Source organism: Hyperolius riggenbachi, chromosome 4 (assembly GCF_040937935.1).
Source record: "Hyperolius riggenbachi isolate aHypRig1 chromosome 4, aHypRig1.pri, whole genome shotgun sequence".
In the NCBI taxonomy this organism is placed as follows: Eukaryota; Metazoa; Chordata; class Amphibia; order Anura; family Hyperoliidae; genus Hyperolius; species Hyperolius riggenbachi.
In genome coordinates, this window is record NC_090649.1 from 9233284 (window position 1) to 9251954 (window position 18671).

An 18671-nucleotide genomic window follows, 5' to 3' on the forward strand; every position below is an offset into this window, starting at 1 on the left:
TTTTATGGGGATGTATGTGTGTCTTGTGGAGTGAGGAAGTAAGTCTGCTCCAAGAAGTTTAACGCCACTTTTTCCCACAATGAAGCATTCACTGTATGGCAGCAGAGTGGCGAAGCGGAAGCGTGCTGGGCCCATAACCCAGAGGTCGATGGATCGAAACCATCCTCTGCTAGGTGTACGTTGGTTTTTATACCTTGCTTACCATATGGGCCAATTGTCGGCCATAGCCCCTTAAGAGAAAGTGTCATTAGGGCCTTGCTGTAACATAGATAGTAGTGTAACTATTTCAACTAATGTACCCTTCTTAAACTTGAAGGTTGAATACAAACAGAAGCAGAGTGGCGCAGCGGAAGCGTGCTGGGCCCATAACCCAGAGGTCGATGGATCGAAACCATCCTCTGCTAGGCATGAATTCATTTTTGCACCTTGCTTTATCGCATGGGCAAAACGGTTTCCATTGCCCTGTAAGAGAAAGTGTAATAAGGGCCCTGCTGTAACGTACATATTAGGGTAGCTAAGACTACTCCTGGGCCGTTCTTGTAGTTGAAGAGATGGGTGAACTGTGACACCGCACTTAAAAAAAAAAAAACAAAAAAAAAAACAGCAAACAGAGAAGCTTCCCCATATTGGAGCATTGGATTTGGTCAAGTCTTAAGCCAATGTGTTGTAGGGCACAAGTAAGCTTTGGGTTAGCAGGAATGGTTGCATGGCCACCTAGCTTTTCATCCTTCCCACCCTTGCCCTGGAATCTTCCAGACTTCAAATTGCTGTCCTCTGCTGTGTGTGTTGCACCAGCATCATCCAGGGGGGCACATGATCTTTCTGAAGTCTTGAATTGAAGTCTGTAAGCAGTATCACCATGTGTCCCACTGCTTACATCTAGCAAAGTAGGCAAATAAGCAAGCTCATTTTTCTCTTGGGTATATTGCAATGGTACATGCTAGGCGAGTTTCAGCATGTAGCGTTGGTGGTATAGTGGTGAGCATAGCTGCCTTCCAAGCAGTTGACCCGGGTTCGATTCCCGGCCAACGCATGTGAGCTTGCTTTTGGCACCCTACAATTCCATGGAAGACAAGACCAAGACAAGATCTCTGAACAGTTAGGACATCCTGCACCTGCTCAGTCTCTGGAGAGGTTCCATTCCGGTGCAGCAGACTCTACGCCAGCTTAAAGTTCTTTCTAAATGGTCAACACTTAATGCAGACACTCTATAATGTTCTAAACAAATAGCTAGCAAGGCACTAAAGCGAGCCTGTCCTTGGGTGGGCTTGAACTGCCTTTCTTTGGCTTGACAGCCGTCGCCAGGCTTTGGGTTCGATCCCCGGCTAATACTTTACTGCTGCTTCTGGGGTACAGAAAACTTCATTTGGTCACAGACACTGCCAGGGATGTCTGTTGTATCACTAAGACATGAACTTGATGCTGCTCACCCTTTTCATGAACGTGAATGAGATTCCAACGTGTCTCAAATGAATCTACATGGCTATCTGGGGTTCTCTTCGGACAACTGTTGAACACAAAAGGAAAGGCCGTCCCTGGGTGGGCTTGAACCACCAACCTTTCGGTTAACAGCCGAACGCGCTAACCGATTGTGCCACAGAGACTGTGCCTGCAGTTGTTGCTAAATGATTTTATGGGGATGCATGTGTGTCTTGTGGAGTGAGGAAGTAAGTCTGCTCCAAGAAGTTTAACGCCACTTTTTCCCACAATGAAGCATTCACTGTATGGCAGCAGAGTGGCGCAGCGGAAGCGTGCTGGGCCCATAACCCAGAGGTCAATGGATCGAAACCATCCTCTGCTAGGTGTACGTTGGTTTTTATACCTTGCTTACCATATGGGCCAATTGTCGGCCATAGCCCCTTAAGAGAAAGTGTCATTAGGGCCTTGCTGTAACATCGATAGTAGTGTAACTATTTCAACTAATGTACCCTTCTTAAACTTGAAGGTTGAATACAAACAGAAGCAGAGTGGCGCAGCGGAAGCGTGCTGGGCCCATAACCCAGAGGTCGATGGATCGAAACCATCCTCTGCTAGGCATGAATTCATTTTTGCACCTTGCTTTATCGCATGGGCAAAACGGTTTCCATTGCCCTGTAAGAGAAAGTGTAATAAGGGCCCTGCTGTAACGTACATATTAGGGTAGCTAAGACTACTCCTGGGCCGTTCTTGTAGTTGAAGAGATGGGTGAACTGTGACACCGCACTTAAAAAAAAAAAAAAAAAAACAGCAAACAGAGAAGCTTCCCCATATTGGAGCATTGGATTTGGTCAAGTCTTAAGCCAATGTGTTGTAGGGCACAAGTAAGCTTTGGGTTAGCAGGAATGGTTGCATGGCCACCTAGCTTTTCATCCTTCCCACCCTTGCCCTGGAATCTTCCAGACTTCAAATTGCTGTCCTTTGCTGTGTGTGTTGCACCAGCATCATCCAGGGGGGCACATGATCTTTCTGAAGTCTTGAATTGAAGTCTGTAAGCAGTATCACCATGTGTCCCACTGCTTACATCTAGCAAAGTAGGCAAATAAGCAAGCTCATTTTTCTCTTGGGTATATTGCAATGGTACATGCTAGGCGAGTTTCAGCATGTAGCGTTGGTGGTATAGTGGTGAGCATAGCTGCCTTCCAAGCAGTTGACCCGGGTTCGATTCCCGGCCAACGCATGTGAGCTTGCTTTTGGCACCCTACAATTCCATGGAAGACAAGACCAAGACAAGATCTCTGAACAGTTAGGACATCCTGCACCTGCTCAGTCTCTGGAGAGGTTCCATTCCGGTGCAGCAGACTCTACGCCAGCTTAAAGTTCTTTCTAAATGGTCAACACTTAATGCAGACACTCTATAATGTTCTAAACAAATAGCTAGCAAGGCACTAAAGCGAGCCTGTCCTTGGGTGGGCTTGAACTGCCTTTCTTTGGCTTGACAGCCGTCGCCAGGCTTTGGGTTCGATCCCCGGCTAATACTTTACTGCTGCTTCTGGGGTACAGAAAACTTCATTTGGTCACAGACACTGCCAGGGATGTCTGTTGTATCACTAAGACATGAACTTGATGCTGCTCACCCTTTTCATGAACGTGAATGAGATTCCAACGTGTCTCAAATGAATCTACATGGCTATCTGGGGTTCTCTTCGGACAACTGTTGAACACAAAAGGAAAGGCCGTCCCTGGGTGGGCTTGAACCACCAACCTTTCGGTTAACAGCCGAACGCGCTAACCGATTGCGCCACAGAGACTGTGCCTGCAGTTGTTGCTAAATGATTTTATGGGGATGTATGTGTGTCTTGTGGAGTGAGGAAGTAAGTCTGCTCCAAGAAGTTTAACGCCACTTTTTCCCACAATGAAGCATTCACTGTATGGCAGCAGAGTGGCGCAGCGGAAGCGTGCTGGGCCCATAACCCAGAGGTCGATGGATCGAAACCATCCTCTGCTAGGTGTACGTTGGTTTTTATACCTTGCTTACCATATGGGCCAATTGTCGGCCATAGCCCCTTAAGAGAAAGTGTCATTAGGGCCTTGCTGTAACATAGATAGTAGTGTAACTATTTCAACTAATGTACCCTTCTTAAACTTGAAGGTTGAATACAAACAGAAGCAGAGTGGCGCAGCGGAAGCGTGCTGGGCCCATAACCCAGAGGTCGATGGATCGAAACCATCCTCTGCTAGGCATGAATTCATTTTTGCACCTTGCTTTATCGCATGGGCAAAACGGTTTCCATTGCCCTGTAAGAGAAAGTGTAATAAGGGCCCTGCTGTAACGTACATATTAGGGTAGCTAAGACTACTCCTGGGCCGTTCTTGTAGTTGAAGAGATGGGTGAACTGTGACACCGCACTTAAAAAAAAAAAAAAAAAAAAAAAAAACAGCAAACAGAGAAGCTTCCCCATATTGGAGCATTGGATTTGGTCAAGTCTTAAGCCAATGTGTTGTAGGGCACAAGTAAGCTTTGGGTTAGCAGGAATGGTTGCATGGCCACCTAGCTTTTCATCCTTCCCACCCTTGCCCTGGAATCTTCCAGACTTCAAATTGCTGTCCTTTGCTGTGTGTGTTGCACCAGCATCATCCAGGGGGGCACATGATCTTTCTGAAGTCTTGAATTGAAGTCTGTAAGCAGTATCACCATGTGTCCCACTGCTTACATCTAGCAAAGTAGGCAAATAAGCAAGCTCATTTTTCTCTTGGGTATATTGCAATGGTACATGCTAGGCGAGTTTCAGCATGTAGCGTTGGTGGTATAGTGGTGAGCATAGCTGCCTTCCAAGCAGTTGACCCGGGTTCGATTCCCGGCCAACGCATGTGAGCTTGCTTTTGGCACCCTACAATTCCATGGAAGACAAGACCAAGACAAGATCTCTGAACAGTTAGGACATCCTGCACCTGCTCAGTCTCTGGAGAGGTTCCATTCCGGTGCAGCAGACTCTACGCCAGCTTAAAGTTCTTTCTAAATGGTCAACACTTAATGCAGACACTCTATAATGTTCTAAACAAATAGCTAGCAAGGCACTAAAGCGAGCCTGTCCTTGGGTGGGCTTGAACTGCCTTTCTTTGGCTTGACAGCCGTCGCCAGGCTTTGGGTTCGATCCCCGGCTAATACTTTACTGCTGCTTCTGGGGTACAGAAAACTTCATTTGGTCACAGACACTGCCAGGGATGTCTGTTGTATCACTAAGACATGAACTTGATGCTGCTCACCCTTTTCATGAACGTGAATGAGATTCCAACGTGTCTCAAATGAATCTACATGGCTATCTGGGGTTCTCTTCGGACAACTGTTGAACACAAAAGGAAAGGCCGTCCCTGGGTGGGCTTGAACCACCAACCTTTCGGTTAACAGCCGAACGCGCTAACCGATTGCGCCACAGAGACTGTGCCTGCAGTTGTTGCTAAATGATTTTATGGGGATGTATGTGTGTCTTGTGGAGTGAGGAAGTAAGTCTGCTCCAAGAAGTTTAACGCCACTTTTTCCCACAATGAAGCATTCACTGTATGGCAGCAGAGTGGCGCAGCGGAAGCGTGCTGGGCCCATAACCCAGAGGTCGATGGATCGAAACCATCCTCTGCTAGGTGTACGTTGGTTTTTATACCTTGCTTACCATATGGGCCAATTGTCGGCCATAGCCCCTTAAGAGAAAGTGTCATTAGGGCCTTGCTGTAACATAGATAGTAGTGTAACTATTTCAACTAATGTACCCTTCTTAAACTTGAAGGTTGAATACAAACAGAAGCAGAGTGGCGCAGCGGAAGCGTGCTGGGCCCATAACCCAGAGGTCGATGGATCGAAACCATCCTCTGCTAGGCATGAATTCATTTTTGCACCTTGCTTTATCGCATGGGCAAAACGGTTTCCATTGCCCTGTAAGAGAAAGTGTAATAAGGGCCCTGCTGTAACGTACATATTAGGGTAGCTAAGACTACTCCTGGGCCGTTCTTGTAGTTGAAGAGATGGGTGAACTGTGACACCGCACTTAAAAAAAAAAAAAAAAAAAAAAAAAAAAAAAACAGCAAACAGAGAAGCTTCCCCATATTGGAGCATTGGATTTGGTCAAGTCTTAAGCCAATGTGTTGTAGGGCACAAGTAAGCTTTGGGTTAGCAGGAATGGTTGCATGGCCACCTAGCTTTTCATCCTTCCCACCCTTGCCCTGGAATCTTCCAGACTTCAAATTGCTGTCCTTTGCTGTGTGTGTTGCACCAGCATCATCCAGGGGGGCACATGATCTTTCTGAAGTCTTGAATTGAAGTCTGTAAGCAGTATCACCATGTGTCCCACTGCTTACATCTAGCAAAGTAGGCAAATAAGCAAGCTCATTTTTCTCTTGGGTATATTGCAATGGTACATGCTAGGCGAGTTTCAGCATGTAGCGTTGGTGGTATAGTGGTGAGCATAGCTGCCTTCCAAGCAGTTGACCCGGGTTCGATTCCCGGCCAACGCATGTGAGCTTGCTTTTGGCACCCTACAATTCCATGGAAGACAAGACCAAGACAAGATCTCTGAACAGTTAGGACATCCTGCACCTGCTCAGTCTCTGGAGAGGTTCCATTCCGGTGCAGCAGACTCTACGCCAGCTTAAAGTTCTTTCTAAATGGTCAACACTTAATGCAGACACTCTATAATGTTCTAAACAAATAGCTAGCAAGGCACTAAAGCGAGCCTGTCCTTGGGTGGGCTTGAACTGCCTTTCTTTGGCTTGACAGCCGTCGCCAGGCTTTGGGTTCGATCCCCGGCTAATACTTTACTGCTGCTTCTGGGGTACAGAAAACTTCATTTGGTCACAGACACTGCCAGGGATGTCTGTTGTATCACTAAGACATGAACTTGATGCTGCTCACCCTTTTCATGAACGTGAATGAGATTCCAACGTGTCTCAAATGAATCTACATGGCTATCTGGGGTTCTCTTCGGACAACTGTTGAACACAAAAGGAAAGGCCGTCCCTGGGTGGGCTTGAACCACCAACCTTTCGGTTAACAGCCGAACGCGCTAACCGATTGCGCCACAGAGACTGTGCCTGCAGTTGTTGCTAAATGATTTTATGGGGATGTATGTGTGTCTTGTGGAGTGAGGAAGTAAGTCTGCTCCAAGAAGTTTAACGCCACTTTTTCCCACAATGAAGCATTCACTGTATGGCAGCAGAGTGGCGCAGCGGAAGCGTGCTGGGCCCATAACCCAGAGGTCGATGGATCGAAACCATCCTCTGCTAGGTGTACGTTGGTTTTTATACCTTGCTTACCATATGGGCCAATTGTCGGCCATAGCCCCTTAAGAGAAAGTGTCATTAGGGCCTTGCTGTAACATAGATAGTAGTGTAACTATTTCAACTAATGTACCCTTCTTAAACTTGAAGGTTGAATACAAACAGAAGCAGAGTGGCGCAGCGGAAGCGTGCTGGGCCCATAACCCAGAGGTCGATGGATCGAAACCATCCTCTGCTAGGCATGAATTCATTTTTGCACCTTGCTTTATCGCATGGGCAAAACGGTTTCCATTGCCCTGTAAGAGAAAGTGTAATAAGGGCCCTGCTGTAACGTACATATTAGGGTAGCTAAGACTACTCCTGGGCCGTTCTTGTAGTTGAAGAGATGGGTGAACTGTGACACCGCACTTAAAAAAAAAAAAAAAAAAAAAAAAAAAAAAAACAGCAAACAGAGAAGCTTCCCCATATTGGAGCATTGGATTTGGTCAAGTCTTAAGCCAATGTGTTGTAGGGCACAAGTAAGCTTTGGGTTAGCAGGAATGGTTGCATGGCCACCTAGCTTTTCATCCTTCCCACCCTTGCCCTGGAATCTTCCAGACTTCAAATTGCTGTCCTTTGCTGTGTGTGTTGCACCAGCATCATCCAGGGGGGCACATGATCTTTCTGAAGTCTTGAATTGAAGTCTGTAAGCAGTATCACCATGTGTCCCACTGCTTACATCTAGCAAAGTAGGCAAATAAGCAAGCTCATTTTTCTCTTGGGTATATTGCAATGGTACATGCTAGGCGAGTTTCAGCATGTAGCGTTGGTGGTATAGTGGTGAGCATAGCTGCCTTCCAAGCAGTTGACCCGGGTTCGATTCCCGGCCAACGCATGTGAGCTTGCTTTTGGCACCCTACAATTCCATGGAAGACAAGACCAAGACAAGATCTCTGAACAGTTAGGACATCCTGCACCTGCTCAGTCTCTGGAGAGGTTCCATTCCGGTGCAGCAGACTCTACGCCAGCTTAAAGTTCTTTCTAAATGGTCAACACTTAATGCAGACACTCTATAATGTTCTAAACAAATAGCTAGCAAGGCACTAAAGCGAGCCTGTCCTTGGGTGGGCTTGAACTGCCTTTCTTTGGCTTGACAGCCGTCGCCAGGCTTTGGGTTCGATCCCCGGCTAATACTTTACTGCTGCTTCTGGGGTACAGAAAACTTCATTTGGTCACAGACACTGCCAGGGATGTCTGTTGTATCACTAAGACATGAACTTGATGCTGCTCACCCTTTTCATGAACGTGAATGAGATTCCAACGTGTCTCAAATGAATCTACATGGCTATCTGGGGTTCTCTTCGGACAACTGTTGAACACAAAAGGAAAGGCCGTCCCTGGGTGGGCTTGAACCACCAACCTTTCGGTTAACAGCCGAACGCGCTAACCGATTGCGCCACAGAGACTGTGCCTGCAGTTGTTGCTAAATGATTTTATGGGGATGTATGTGTGTCTTGTGGAGTGAGGAAGTAAGTCTGCTCCAAGAAGTTTAACGCCACTTTTTCCCACAATGAAGCATTCACTGTATGGCAGCAGAGTGGCGCAGCGGAAGCGTGCTGGGCCCATAACCCAGAGGTCGATGGATCGAAACCATCCTCTGCTAGGTGTACGTTGGTTTTTATACCTTGCTTACCATATGGGCCAATTGTCGGCCATAGCCCCTTAAGAGAAAGTGTCATTAGGGCCTTGCTGTAACATAGATAGTAGTGTAACTATTTCAACTAATGTACCCTTCTTAAACTTGAAGGTTGAATACAAACAGAAGCAGAGTGGCGCAGCGGAAGCGTGCTGGGCCCATAACCCAGAGGTCGATGGATCGAAACCATCCTCTGCTAGGCATGAATTCATTTTTGCACCTTGCTTTATCGCATGGGCAAAACGGTTTCCATTGCCCTGTAAGAGAAAGTGTAATAAGGGCCCTGCTGTAACGTACATATTAGGGTAGCTAAGACTACTCCTGGGCCGTTCTTGTAGTTGAAGAGATGGGTGAACTGTGACACCGCACTTAAAAAAAAAAAAAAAAAAAAAAAAAAAAACAGCAAACAGAGAAGCTTCCCCATATTGGAGCATTGGATTTGGTCAAGTCTTAAGCCAATGTGTTGTAGGGCACAAGTAAGCTTTGGGTTAGCAGGAATGGTTGCATGGCCACCTAGCTTTTCATCCTTCCCACCCTTGCCCTGGAATCTTCCAGACTTCAAATTGCTGTCCTTTGCTGTGTGTGTTGCACCAGCATCATCCAGGGGGGCACATGATCTTTCTGAAGTCTTGAATTGAAGTCTGTAAGCAGTATCACCATGTGTCCCACTGCTTACATCTAGCAAAGTAGGCAAATAAGCAAGCTCATTTTTCTCTTGGGTATATTGCAATGGTACATGCTAGGCGAGTTTCAGCATGTAGCGTTGGTGGTATAGTGGTGAGCATAGCTGCCTTCCAAGCAGTTGACCCGGGTTCGATTCCCGGCCAACGCATGTGAGCTTGCTTTTGGCACCCTACAATTCCATGGAAGACAAGACCAAGACAAGATCTCTGAACAGTTAGGACATCCTGCACCTGCTCAGTCTCTGGAGAGGTTCCATTCCGGTGCAGCAGACTCTACGCCAGCTTAAAGTTCTTTCTAAATGGTCAACACTTAATGCAGACACTCTATAATGTTCTAAACAAATAGCTAGCAAGGCACTAAAGCGAGCCTGTCCTTGGGTGGGCTTGAACTGCCTTTCTTTGGCTTGACAGCCGTCGCCAGGCTTTGGGTTCGATCCCCGGCTAATACTTTACTGCTGCTTCTGGGGTACAGAAAACTTCATTTGGTCACAGACACTGCCAGGGATGTCTGTTGTATCACTAAGACATGAACTTGATGCTGCTCACCCTTTTCATGAACGTGAATGAGATTCCAACGTGTCTCAAATGAATCTACATGGCTATCTGGGGTTCTCTTCGGACAACTGTTGAACACAAAAGGAAAGGCCGTCCCTGGGTGGGCTTGAACCACCAACCTTTCGGTTAACAGCCGAACGCGCTAACCGATTGCGCCACAGAGACTGTGCCTGCAGTTGTTGCTAAATGATTTTATGGGGATGTATGTGTGTCTTGTGGAGTGAGGAAGTAAGTCTGCTCCAAGAAGTTTAACGCCACTTTTTCCCACAATGAAGCATTCACTGTATGGCAGCAGAGTGGCGCAGCGGAAGCGTGCTGGGCCCATAACCCTGAGGTCGATGGATCGAAACCATCCTCTGCTAGGTGTACGTTGGTTTTTATACCTTGCTTACCATATGGGCCAATTGTCGGCCATAGCCCCTTAAGAGAAAGTGTCATTAGGGCCTTGCTGTAACATAGATAGTAGTGTAACTATTTCAACTAATGTACCCTTCTTAAACTTGAAGGTTGAATACAAACAGAAGCAGAGTGGCGCAGCGGAAGCGTGCTGGGCCCATAACCCAGAGGTCGATGGATCGAAACCATCCTCTGCTAGGCATGAATTCATTTTTGCACCTTGCTTTATCGCATGGGCAAAACGGTTTCCATTGCCCTGTAAGAGAAAGTGTAATAAGGGCCCTGCTGTAACGTACATATTAGGGTAGCTAAGACTACTCCTGGGCCGTTCTTGTAGTTGAAGAGATGGGTGAACTGTGACACCGCACTTAAAAAAAAAAAAAAAAAAAAAAAAAAAAATTAGCAAACAGAGAAGCTTCCCCATATTGGAGCATTGGATTTGGTCAAGTCTTAAGCCAATGTGTTGTAGGGCACAAGTAAGCTTTGGGTTAGCAGGAATGGTTGCATGGCCACCTAGCTTTTCATCCTTCCCACCCTTGCCCTGGAATCTTCCAGACTTCAAATTGCTGTCCTTTGCTGTGTGTGTTGCACCAGCATCATCCAGGGGGGCACATGATCTTTCTGAAGTCTTGAATTGAAGTCTGTAAGCAGTATCACCATGTGTCCCACTGCTTACATCTAGCAAAGTAGGCAAATAAGCAAGCTCATTTTTCTCTTGGGTATATTGCAATGGTACATGCTAGGCGAGTTTCAGCATGTAGCATTGGTGGTATAGTGGTGAGCATAGCTGCCTTCCAAGCAGTTGACCCGGGTTCGATTCCCGGCCAACGCATGTGAGCTTGCTTTTGGCACCCTACAATTCCATGGAAGACAAGACCAAGACAAGATCTCTGAACAGTTAGGACATCCTGCACCTGCTCAGTCTCTGGAGAGGTTCCATTCCGGTGCAGCAGACTCTACGCCAGCTTAAAGTTCTTTCTAAATGGTCAACACTTAATGCAGACACTCTATAATGTTCTAAACAAATAGCTAGCAAGGCACTAAAGCGAGCCTGTCCTTGGGTGGGCTTGAACTGCCTTTCTTTGGCTTGACAGCCGTCGCCAGGCTTTGGGTTCGATCCCCGGCTAATACTTTACTGCTGCTTCTGGGGTACAGAAAACTTCATTTGGTCACAGACACTGCCAGGGATGTCTGTTGTATCACTAAGACATGAACTTGATGCTGCTCACCCTTTTCATGAACGTGAATGAGATTCCAACGTGTCTCAAATGAATCTACATGGCTATCTGGGGTTCTCTTCGGACAACTGTTGAACACAAAAGGAAAGGCCGTCCCTGGGTGGGCTTGAACCACCAACCTTTCGGTTAACAGCCGAACGCGCTAACCGATTGCGCCACAGAGACTGTGCCTGCAGTTGTTGCTAAATGATTTTATGGGGATGTATGTGTGTCTTGTGGAGTGAGGAAGTAAGTCTGCTCCAAGAAGTTTAACGCCACTTTTTCCCACAATGAAGCATTCACTGTATGGCAGCAGAGTGGCGCAGCGGAAGCGTGCTGGGCCCATAACCCAGAGGTCGATGGATCGAAACCATCCTCTGCTAGGTGTACGTTGGTTTTTATACCTTGCTTACCATATGGGCCAATTGTCGGCCATAGCCCCTTAAGAGAAAGTGTCATTAGGGCCTTGCTGTAACATAGATAGTAGTGTAACTATTTCAACTAATGTACCCTTCTTAAACTTGAAGGTTGAATACAAACAGAAGCAGAGTGGCGCAGCGGAAGCGTGCTGGGCCCATAACCCAGAGGTCGATGGATCGAAACCATCCTCTGCTAGGCATGAATTCATTTTTGCACCTTGCTTTATCGCATGGGCAAAACGGTTTCCATTGCCCTGTAAGAGAAAGTGTAATAAGGGCCCTGCTGTAACGTACATATTAGGGTAGCTAAGACTACTCCTGGGCCGTTCTTGTAGTTGAAGAGATGGGTGAACTGTGACACCGCACTTAAAAAAAAAAAAAAAAAAAAAAAAAAAAAAAACAGCAAACAGAGAAGCTTCCCCATATTGGAGCATTGGATTTGGTCAAGTCTTAAGCCAATGTGTTGTAGGGCACAAGTAAGCTTTGGGTTAGCAGGAATGGTTGCATGGCCACCTAGCTTTTCATCCTTCCCACCCTTGCCCTGGAATCTTCCAGACTTCAAATTGCTGTCCTTTGCTGTGTGTGTTGCACCAGCATCATCCAGGGGGGCACATGATCTTTCTGAAGTCTTGAATTGAAGTCTGTAAGCAGTATCACCATGTGTCCCACTGCTTACATCTAGCAAAGTAGGCAAATAAGCAAGCTCATTTTTCTCTTGGGTATATTGCAATGGTACATGCTAGGCGAGTTTCAGCATGTAGCGTTGGTGGTATAGTGGTGAGCATAGCTGCCTTCCAAGCAGTTGACCCGGGTTCGATTCCCGGCCAACGCATGTGAGCTTGCTTTTGGCACCCTACAATTCCATGGAAGACAAGACCAAGACAAGATCTCTGAACAGTTAGGACATCCTGCACCTGCTCAGTCTCTGGAGAGGTTCCATTCCGGTGCAGCAGACTCTACGCCAGCTTAAAGTTCTTTCTAAATGGTCAACACTTAATGCAGACACTCTATAATGTTCTAAACAAATAGCTAGCAAGGCACTAAAGCGAGCCTGTCCTTGGGTGGGCTTGAACTGCCTTTCTTTGGCTTGACAGCCGTCGCCAGGCTTTGGGTTCGATCCCCGGCTAATACTTTACTGCTGCTTCTGGGGTACAGAAAACTTCATTTGGTCACAGACACTGCCAGGGATGTCTGTTGTATCACTAAGACATGAACTTGATGCTGCTCACCCTTTTCATGAACGTGAATGAGATTCCAACGTGTCTCAAATGAATCTACATGGCTATCTGGGGTTCTCTTCGGACAACTGTTGAACACAAAAGGAAAGGCCGTCCCTGGGTGGGCTTGAACCACCAACCTTTCGGTTAACAGCCGAACGCGCTAACCGATTGCGCCACAGAGACTGTGCCTGCAGTTGTTGCTAAATGATTTTATGGGGATGTATGTGTGTCTTGTGGAGTGAGGAAGTAAGTCTGCTCCAAGAAGTTTAACGCCACTTTTTCCCACAATGAAGCATTCACTGTATGGCAGCAGAGTGGCGCAGCGGAAGCGTGCTGGGCCCATAACCCAGAGGTCGATGGATCGAAACCATCCTCTGCTAGGTGTACGTTGGTTTTTATACCTTGCTTACCATATGGGCCAATTGTCGGCCATAGCCCCTTAAGAGAAAGTGTCATTAGGGCCTTGCTGTAACATAGATAGTAGTGTAACTATTTCAACTAATGTACCCTTCTTAAACTTGAAGGTTGAATACAAACAGAAGCAGAGTGGCGCAGCGGAAGCGTGCTGGGCCCATAACCCAGAGGTCGATGGATCGAAACCATCCTCTGCTAGGCATGAATTCATTTTTGCACCTTGCTTTATCGCATGGGCAAAACGGTTTCCATTGCCCTGTAAGAGAAAGTGTAATAAGGGCCCTGCTGTAACGTACATATTAGGGTAGCTAAGACTACTCCTGGGCCGTTCTTGTAGTTGAAGAGATGGGTGAACTGTGACACCGCACTTAAAAAAAAAAAAAAAAAAAAAAAAAAAAACAGCAAACAGAGAAGCTTCCCCATATTGGAGCATTGGATTTGGTCAAGTCTTAAGCCAATGTGTTGTAGGGCACAAGTAAGCTTTGGGTTAGCAGGAATGGTTGCATGGCCACCTAGCTTTTCATCCTTCCCACCCTTGCCCTGGAATCTTCCAGACTTCAAATTGCTGTCCTTTGCTGTGTGTGTTGCACCAGCATCATCCAGGGGGGCACATGATCTTTCTGAAGTCTTGAATTGAAGTCTGTAAGCAGTATCACCATGTGTCCCACTGCTTACATCTAGCAAAGTAGGCAAATAAGCAAGCTCATTTTTCTCTTGGGTATATTGCAATGGTACATGCTAGGCGAGTTTCAGCATGTAGCGTTGGTGGTATAGTGGTGAGCATAGCTGCCTTCCAAGCAGTTGACCCGGGTTCGATTCCCGGCCAACGCATGTGAGCTTGCTTTTGGCACCCTACAATTCCATGGAAGACAAGACCAAGACAAGATCTCTGAACAGTTAGGACATCCTGCACCTGCTCAGTCTCTGGAGAGGTTCCATTCCGGTGCAGCAGACTCTACGCCAGCTTAAAGTTCTTTCTAAATGGTCAACACTTAATGCAGACACTCTATAATGTTCTAAACAAATAGCTAGCAAGGCACTAAAGCGAGCCTGTCCTTGGGTGGGCTTGAACTGCCTTTCTTTGGCTTGACAGCCGTCGCCAGGCTTTGGGTTCGATCCCCGGCTAATACTTTACTGCTGCTTCTGGGGTACAGAAAACTTCATTTGGTCACAGACACTGCCAGGGATGTCTGTTGTATCACTAAGACATGAACTTGATGCTGCTCACCCTTTTCATGAACGTGAATGAGATTCCAACGTGTCTCAAATGAATCTACATGGCTATCTGGGGTTCTCTTCGGACAACTGTTGAACACAAAAGGAAAGGCCGTCCCTGGGTGGGCTTGAACCACCAACCTTTCGGTTAACAGCCGAACGCGCTAACCGATTGCGCCACAGAGACTGTGCCTGCAGTTGTTGCTAAATGATTTTATGGGGATGTATGTGTGTCTTGTGGAGTGAGGAAGTAAGTCTGCTCCAAGAAGTTTAACGCCACTTTTTCCCACAATGAAGCATTCACTGTATGGCAGCAGAGTGGCGCAGCGGAAGCGTGCTGGGCCCATAACCCTGAGGTCGATGGATCGAAACCATCCTCTGCTAGGTGTACGTTGGTTTTTATACCTTGCTTACCATATGGGCCAATTGTCGGCCATAGCCCCTTAAGAGAAAGTGTCATTAGGGCCTTGCTGTAACATAGATAGTAGTGTAACTATTTCAACTAATGTACCCTTCTTAAACTTGAAGGTTGAATACAAACAGAAGCAGAGTGGCGCAGCGGAAGCGTGCTGGGCCCATAACCCAGAGGTCGATGGATCGAAACCATCCTCTGCTAGGCATGAATTCATTTTTGCACCTTGCTTTATCGCATGGGCAAAACGGTTTCCATTGCCCTGTAAGAGAAAGTGTAATAAGGGCCCTGCTGTAACGTACATATTAGGGTAGCTAAGACTACTCCTGGGCCGTTCTTGTAGTTGAAGAGATGGGTGAACTGTGACACCGCACTTAAAAAAAAAAAAAAAAAAAAAAAAAAAAATTAGCAAACAGAGAAGCTTCCCCATATTGGAGCATTGGATTTGGTCAAGTCTTAAGCCAATGTGTTGTAGGGCACAAGTAAGCTTTGGGTTAGCAGGAATGGTTGCATGGCCACCTAGCTTTTCATCCTTCCCACCCTTGCCCTGGAATCTTCCAGACTTCAAATTGCTGTCCTTTGCTGTGTGTGTTGCACCAGCATCATCCAGGGGGGCACATGATCTTTCTGAAGTCTTGAATTGAAGTCTGTAAGCAGTATCACCATGTGTCCCACTGCTTACATCTAGCAAAGTAGGCAAATAAGCAAGCTCATTTTTCTCTTGGGTATATTGCAATGGTACATGCTAGGCGAGTTTCAGCATGTAGCATTGGTGGTATAGTGGTGAGCATAGCTGCCTTCCAAGCAGTTGACCCGGGTTCGATTCCCGGCCAACGCATGTGAGCTTGCTTTTGGCACCCTACAATTCCATGGAAGACAAGACCAAGACAAGATCTCTGAACAGTTAGGACATCCTGCACCTGCTCAGTCTCTGGAGAGGTTCCATTCCGGTGCAGCAGACTCTACGCCAGCTTAAAGTTCTTTCTAAATGGTCAACACTTAATGCAGACACTCTATAATGTTCTAAACAAATAGCTAGCAAGGCACTAAAGCGAGCCTGTCCTTGGGTGGGCTTGAACTGCCTTTCTTTGGCTTGACAGCCGTCGCCAGGCTTTGGGTTCGATCCCCGGCTAATACTTTACTGCTGCTTCTGGGGTACAGAAAACTTCATTTGGTCACAGACACTGCCAGGGATGTCTGTTGTATCACTAAGACATGAACTTGATGCTGCTCACCCTTTTCATGAACGTGAATGAGATTCCAACGTGTCTCAAATGAATCTACATGGCTATCTGGGGTTCTCTTCGGACAACTGTTGAACACAAAAGGAAAGGCCGTCCCTGGGTGGGCTTGAACCACCAACCTTTCGGTTAACAGCCGAACGCGCTAACCGATTGCGCCACAGAGACTGTGCCTGCAGTTGTTGCTAAATGATTTTATGGGGATGTATGTGTGTCTTGTGGAGTGAGGAAGTAAGTCTGCTCCAAGAAGTTTAACGCCACTTTTTCCCACAATGAAGCATTCACTGTATGGCAGCAGAGTGGCGCAGCGGAAGCGTGCTGGGCCCATAACCCAGAGGTCGATGGATCGAAACCATCCTCTGCTAGGTGTACGTTGGTTTTTATACCTTGCTTACCATATGGGCCAATTGTCGGCCATAGCCCCTTAAGAGAAAGTGTCATTAGGGCCTTGCTGTAACATAGATAGTAGTGTAACTATTTCAACTAATGTACCCTTCTTAAACTTGAAGGTTGAATACAAACAGAAGCAGAGTGGCGCAGCGGAAGCGTGCTGGGCCCATAACCCAGAGGTCGATGGATCGAAACCATCCTCTGCTAGGCATGAATTCATTTTTGCACCTTGCTTTATCGCATGGGCAAAACGGTTTCCATTGCCCTGTAAGAGAAAGTGTAATAAGGGCCCTGCTGTAACGTACATATTAGGGTAGCTAAGACTACTCCTGGGCCGTTCTTGTAGTTGAAGAGATGGGTGAACTGTGACACCGCACTTAAAAAAAAAAAAAAAAAAAAAAAAAAAAACAGCAAACAGAGAAGCTTCCCCATATTGGAGCATTGGATTTGGTCAAGTCTTAAGCCAATGTGTTGTAGGGCACAAGTAAGCTTTGGGTTAGCAGGAATGGTTGCATGGCCACCTAGCTTTTCATCCTTCCCACCCTTGCCCTGGAATCTTCCAGACTTCAAATTGCTGTCCTTTGCTGTGTGTGTTGCACCAGCATCATCCAGGGGGGCACATGATCTTTCTGAAGTCTTGAATTGAAGTCTGTAAGCAGTATCACCATGTGTCCCACTGCTTACATCTAGCAAAGTAGGCAAATAAGCAAGCTCATTTTTCTCTTGGGTATATTGCAATGGTACATGCTAGGCGAGTTTCAGCATGTAGCGTTGGTGGTATAGTGGTGAGCATAGCTGCCTTCCAAGCAGTTGACCCGGGTTCGATTCCCGGCCAACGCATGTGAGCTTGCTTTTGGCACCCTACAATTCCATGGAAGACAAGACCAAGACAAGATCTCTGAACAGTTAGGACATCCTGCACCTGCTCAGTCTCTGGAGAGGTTCCATTCCGGTGCAGCAGACTCTACGCCAGCTTAAAGTTCTTTCTAAATGGTCAACACTTAATGCAGACACTCTATAATGTTCTAAACAAATAGCTAGCAAGGCACTAAAGCGAGCCTGTCCTTGGGTGGGCTTGAACTGCCTTTCTTTGGCTTGACAGCCGTCGCCAGGCTTTGGGTTCGATCCCCGGCTAATACTTTACTGCTGCTTCTGGGGTACAGAAAACTTCATTTGGTCACAGACACTGCCAGGGATGTCTGTTGTATCACTAAGACATGAACTTGATGCTGCTCACCCTTTTCATGAACGTGAATGAGATTCCAACGTGTCTCAAATGAATCTACATGGCTATCTGGGGTTCTCTTCGGACAACTGTTGAACACAAAAGGAAAGGCCGTCCCTGGGTGGGCTTGAACCACCAACCTTTCGGTTAACAGCCGAACGCGCTAACCGATTGCGCCACAGAGACTGTGCCTGCAGTTGTTGCTAAATGATTTTATGGGGATGTATGTGTGTCTTGTGGAGTGAGGAAGTAAGTCTGCTCCAAGAAGTTTAACGCCACTTTTTCCCACAATGAAGCATTCACTGTATGGCAGCAGAGTGGCGCAGCGGAAGCGTGCTGGGCCCATAACCCTGAGGTCGATGGATCGAAACCATCCTCTGCTAGGTGTACGTTGGTTTTTATACCTTGCTTACCATATGGGCCAATTGTCGGCCATAGCCCCTTAAGAGAAAGTGTCATTAGGGCCTTGCTGTAACATAGATAGTAGTGTAACTATTTCAACTAATGTACCCTTCTTAAACTTGAAGGTTGAATACAAACAGAAGCAGAGTGGCGCAGCGGAAGCGTGCTGGGCCCATAACCCAGAGGTCGATGGATCGAAACCATCCTCTGCTAGGCATGAATTCATTTTTGCACCTTGCTTTATCGCATGGGCAAAACGGTTTCCATTGCCCTGTAAGAGAAAGTGTAATAAGGGCCCTGCTGTAACGTACATATTAGGGTAGCTAAGACTACTCCTGGGCCGTTCTTGTAGTTGAAGAGATGGGTGAACTGTGACACCGCACTTAAAAAAAAAAAAAAAAAAAAAAAAAAAATTAGCAAACAGAGAAGCTTCCCCATATTGGAGCATTGGATTTGGTCAAGTCTTAAGCCAATGTGTTGTAGGGCACAAGTAAGCTTTGGGTTAGCAGGAATGGTTGCATGG

General features: G+C 46.7%; 22 non-coding genes across 22 annotated transcripts; 11 read left to right on the top strand and 11 right to left on the bottom strand.

Moving 5' to 3' along the window:
• Window positions 1-961: 961 nt before the first annotated feature.
• On the top strand, window positions 962-1033 carry TRNAG-UCC (transfer RNA glycine (anticodon UCC)). Its single transcript has one exon. It is a non-coding gene; the product is annotated as a tRNA-Gly (tRNA).
• A 497-nt stretch (window positions 1034-1530) lies between these two features.
• Window positions 1531-1604, bottom strand: TRNAN-GUU (transfer RNA asparagine (anticodon GUU)). Its single transcript has one exon. It is a non-coding gene; the product is annotated as a tRNA-Asn (tRNA).
• A 980-nt stretch (window positions 1605-2584) lies between these two features.
• Window positions 2585-2656, top strand: TRNAG-UCC (transfer RNA glycine (anticodon UCC)). Its single transcript has one exon. It is a non-coding gene; the product is annotated as a tRNA-Gly (tRNA).
• Window positions 2657-3153: 497 nt separating this feature from the next.
• On the bottom strand, window positions 3154-3227 carry TRNAN-GUU (transfer RNA asparagine (anticodon GUU)). The gene has a single exon. It is a non-coding gene; the product is annotated as a tRNA-Asn (tRNA).
• Window positions 3228-4214: 987 nt separating this feature from the next.
• TRNAG-UCC (transfer RNA glycine (anticodon UCC)) lies at window positions 4215-4286 on the top strand. The gene has a single exon. It is a non-coding gene; the product is annotated as a tRNA-Gly (tRNA).
• A 497-nt stretch (window positions 4287-4783) lies between these two features.
• Window positions 4784-4857, bottom strand: TRNAN-GUU (transfer RNA asparagine (anticodon GUU)). Its single transcript has one exon. It is a non-coding gene; the product is annotated as a tRNA-Asn (tRNA).
• A 993-nt stretch (window positions 4858-5850) lies between these two features.
• Window positions 5851-5922, top strand: TRNAG-UCC (transfer RNA glycine (anticodon UCC)). The gene has a single exon. It is a non-coding gene; the product is annotated as a tRNA-Gly (tRNA).
• A 497-nt stretch (window positions 5923-6419) lies between these two features.
• Window positions 6420-6493, bottom strand: TRNAN-GUU (transfer RNA asparagine (anticodon GUU)). Its single transcript has one exon. It is a non-coding gene; the product is annotated as a tRNA-Asn (tRNA).
• Window positions 6494-7486: 993 nt separating this feature from the next.
• Window positions 7487-7558, top strand: TRNAG-UCC (transfer RNA glycine (anticodon UCC)). Its single transcript has one exon. It is a non-coding gene; the product is annotated as a tRNA-Gly (tRNA).
• Window positions 7559-8055: 497 nt separating this feature from the next.
• Window positions 8056-8129, bottom strand: TRNAN-GUU (transfer RNA asparagine (anticodon GUU)). Its single transcript has one exon. It is a non-coding gene; the product is annotated as a tRNA-Asn (tRNA).
• Window positions 8130-9119: 990 nt separating this feature from the next.
• TRNAG-UCC (transfer RNA glycine (anticodon UCC)) lies at window positions 9120-9191 on the top strand. Its single transcript has one exon. It is a non-coding gene; the product is annotated as a tRNA-Gly (tRNA).
• A 497-nt stretch (window positions 9192-9688) lies between these two features.
• TRNAN-GUU (transfer RNA asparagine (anticodon GUU)) lies at window positions 9689-9762 on the bottom strand. Its single transcript has one exon. It is a non-coding gene; the product is annotated as a tRNA-Asn (tRNA).
• Window positions 9763-10753: 991 nt separating this feature from the next.
• On the top strand, window positions 10754-10825 carry TRNAG-UCC (transfer RNA glycine (anticodon UCC)). The gene has a single exon. It is a non-coding gene; the product is annotated as a tRNA-Gly (tRNA).
• A 497-nt stretch (window positions 10826-11322) lies between these two features.
• TRNAN-GUU (transfer RNA asparagine (anticodon GUU)) lies at window positions 11323-11396 on the bottom strand. Its single transcript has one exon. It is a non-coding gene; the product is annotated as a tRNA-Asn (tRNA).
• Window positions 11397-12389: 993 nt separating this feature from the next.
• TRNAG-UCC (transfer RNA glycine (anticodon UCC)) lies at window positions 12390-12461 on the top strand. Its single transcript has one exon. It is a non-coding gene; the product is annotated as a tRNA-Gly (tRNA).
• Window positions 12462-12958: 497 nt separating this feature from the next.
• Window positions 12959-13032, bottom strand: TRNAN-GUU (transfer RNA asparagine (anticodon GUU)). Its single transcript has one exon. It is a non-coding gene; the product is annotated as a tRNA-Asn (tRNA).
• Window positions 13033-14022: 990 nt separating this feature from the next.
• On the top strand, window positions 14023-14094 carry TRNAG-UCC (transfer RNA glycine (anticodon UCC)). Its single transcript has one exon. It is a non-coding gene; the product is annotated as a tRNA-Gly (tRNA).
• A 497-nt stretch (window positions 14095-14591) lies between these two features.
• On the bottom strand, window positions 14592-14665 carry TRNAN-GUU (transfer RNA asparagine (anticodon GUU)). Its single transcript has one exon. It is a non-coding gene; the product is annotated as a tRNA-Asn (tRNA).
• Window positions 14666-15656: 991 nt separating this feature from the next.
• TRNAG-UCC (transfer RNA glycine (anticodon UCC)) lies at window positions 15657-15728 on the top strand. The gene has a single exon. It is a non-coding gene; the product is annotated as a tRNA-Gly (tRNA).
• A 497-nt stretch (window positions 15729-16225) lies between these two features.
• TRNAN-GUU (transfer RNA asparagine (anticodon GUU)) lies at window positions 16226-16299 on the bottom strand. The gene has a single exon. It is a non-coding gene; the product is annotated as a tRNA-Asn (tRNA).
• Window positions 16300-17289: 990 nt separating this feature from the next.
• On the top strand, window positions 17290-17361 carry TRNAG-UCC (transfer RNA glycine (anticodon UCC)). Its single transcript has one exon. It is a non-coding gene; the product is annotated as a tRNA-Gly (tRNA).
• A 497-nt stretch (window positions 17362-17858) lies between these two features.
• Window positions 17859-17932, bottom strand: TRNAN-GUU (transfer RNA asparagine (anticodon GUU)). The gene has a single exon. It is a non-coding gene; the product is annotated as a tRNA-Asn (tRNA).
• Between the last annotated feature and the right edge of the window lie 739 nt (window positions 17933-18671).